Genomic DNA, 3,207 nt, shown 5'->3' with positions numbered 1-3,207 from the left:
AACAAAAAAAAAAAACCACTTTAACAAAAAAGAACATGTGCTTTTTTGTCATGGTCAAATGGATAGCCAGAAACAAAATCCAAGATCTTGTTGGTTGTTAAAAGCAACCCTAAATTGTTGGCATATAAAATGGTAGAGAGATTTAAGTAATTGGTAGCACTAATTGTGGAAAAGGTAAATAAAAGTTTTCCTCGTGTCCCCTTGATATAATAATATTATTATCATTTTATCATGTATAAATAAAACAAATAAATAAATAATTCATTAGTTTTTTAGTTCTCTGAAAAAGATTCTCATTTGAGTCTTACACTATATATATATATATATATATATATATATATATATATATATATATATATATATATATATATATATATATATATATATCAAATGGCCCAAAAAGGTAACATAAGTTATCAAATTTGACAATCAAGGTAACCCCCAAAAAAGATGCCCGAAAAGGATTCTAATTTAATTTTTGCGCAGGAAAAGGATTGCGTGTTCAAAAAATTTTTTAAAATTGAGGTAATATCCAATGAAAAAAAAATCTAAAATCGCGAATTACTTCAAATTGAAACTTGAAACAGATTCCTAGTGCTTCGATTAGCATTTATTGTGAAGCAACTTGTTCCAAATCATCACGTAAAACAACGAATCGAGATGAACAAGTCGTTTTGTTCAAACGATTTGTTTAACGGAATTCGTTGTTTTACGTAATGATTTGGAACAAGTTGCTTCACAACAAATGCTAATCGAAGTACTAGGAATCTGTTCCAAATTTCAATTTGAAGTAATTCGCGATTTTAGATTTTTTTTCATTGGATATTACCTCAATTTTAAAATTTTTAAACACTCGATCCTTCTATTTCGCAACAATTAAATTGGAATCCTTTTCGGGCTTACACAATTTGAGGGTCACATTGATTGTCAAATTTGGTAACTTATGTTACCTTTTTGGGCCGTTTGTCCATATATATATATATATATATATATATATATATATATATATATATATATATATATATATATATATATATTAGGTTTTAATATTTAAAAATAATTTTTAGACCATATAAATTTATATATAGTTTCATATATTCGCCTACAAACATTTAAACATATAGTTTTATATGCCAAATTCGTCAATAAACTTATCGAAAAAATGTGAAAGAAAACCATTCAGGTTTGCCTGAGTGACCACCAAGTTGCCCAATGAAGCACACTACCCGTGTTCAATTCCTGGCTATGTCAAATTGTTCAAAAAAGGAGTGTGACTAGAGGGTGCGCATAATGCGCAATCCACCCGGTACCAGGTCTCGCGCTCGGGGGGCTTCATTACCCGATGTTTTACCTTTTATGAGGGAGTCAATGTGCTCGTTCATAGGAGGGTTTCTTCGCTTACCAAAAAAAAAATGTGAAAGAACATAAACCCCTATTTATTTCTTAATTAACATTATTTATATTATTTTATATGGAGTAACTTTTTTCGAATTACAAGGACATTTGGTTTACATGTTCTAACGAGGTTTGTTTTATACAATTTCGCCTATAAACTTATCGGAAAGATGTAAAAGGACATAAATAACTACGGAGTAATTTCTTAATTATTATTATTTATATTTATATTATTTTATATGGAGTATCTTTCCAATTACATGAATATTTGGTTTACGTGTTCTAATGAGGTGTTATGTGAATTAATATAAACTAGTTTTGGTAGTGTTTGTATACTTTTTTGGGGTAATCCTAATGTTGATTAGGATTAGGTTGACTCACGAATTAATGGTAGATTAGAGTGTGATTAACTATGATTAAGAGAGAGAGAGAGAGGTGTTTGGGTATTTGCTCAAGGAAAGTCATATAGATGTCTTCCTCATTTGTCTTGGTGGCGCCGAATACTGTTTGTAGAGAATATTTTTCATATCTCTTCGTTCCATGCAGTCATGTGACATGGTGGTAGTCCTTCGGTACTGGTACCTAGGATGTCTTCGTTATCCATTGCCTTCGGGCAATTATTTTATGCCTTACGGAATTAGCTCGAGATATTGGGTACACTATCAAGCCCCCCAGTTTAAATTTACGGAGTATATTGCTTAATTTGCTTCGTGAAATTAAACTCCATCCGCTCTCATTGTAATTTTATGTTTCGTTTGATTTATCGAAATCTCCTTCAGTGATTGACTTATTTTGGCATTACATTTATTGCCTAATTCCTTTGAGCTTATGTCGGATTGCTTTATATCCTTATTTGATGTATAACCTCCTTTGGGTGATATTGTGTAACCCTTTTCACGTATAATCTTTCTTGTCATATGATTATGATCATATTTTAATAGGATTCGTAATTTTGTATTGGGTTTTTGTTTTTTTTTTTTTTTGTAATTGATTTTTGCGTTTTTGTGAAACGCAATGTGTTTTATTTAAATGTTAATCTTTTGATTAGACATCTCTGCAGCCGCTATAATTTGTGTCTTTAGCGAATTTACGCAATTACCCCTAGCGAATCTTTGCCCCGTCTCTCGATATATCCGGGTAATTTGGTCCTTTTGTTTTTGACGCTGATGATTTCGCAGGGTGATTGGACGGTTTCGCTGCAGGGTTTAATTGCATTGATTTAAACTTTCATTTTCTTTATTTCAAACTTGATTTCTCCATTCTTCAACCGGTGAAAAAATCTTCTTGTTCTTTTGATTTCAGGAACACATCCCTCTTCTTTCATCTTTTTCTTTTCTTGATATTTTGTTGAATGGTTAAACAAGGTCTTCGATCTACCTTTTCATCTGTTACTTTTGATCAATGTACTCAACTGATAGAAACCCTAGGTTTGTCTGATGGTGATATTATTTCACCGAATCTGATAAAACGATTCTCTAACCCCCAAACGGTTATATTGGTGTTTATTACCAAATTTTTACTGAATGCAATGTTAGAATCCCTATTTCTCGCTTCTATCTTGATGTTTTAAATCACTTTAAAGTGCATCTTTCAATCTTTCACCCTTTAGCAACCAAGAAGGTCATGGCTTCGAGGTTATGTGCAGCAACTGTCGGTTGATTTATTTCGTTGTTTTTTCAATCTTTGTGATGCTGGTAATTGGTTAACCGTTGGTAAGCGTCGAAAGAAGGGTGGTAGGATCTCTGATACCCCTATCTGTTTCTCTTCTCAATGTTCTGAGATCCGAGGGTGGAAGAACAAGTTTATCTTTAT

The sequence above is a fragment of the Rutidosis leptorrhynchoides genome, chromosome 2 (genome assembly GCF_046630445.1).
Source record: "Rutidosis leptorrhynchoides isolate AG116_Rl617_1_P2 chromosome 2, CSIRO_AGI_Rlap_v1, whole genome shotgun sequence".
Lineage (NCBI taxonomy): Eukaryota > Viridiplantae > Streptophyta > Magnoliopsida > Asterales > Asteraceae > Rutidosis > Rutidosis leptorrhynchoides.
Note: the sequence above shows the minus strand (reverse complement) of the source record.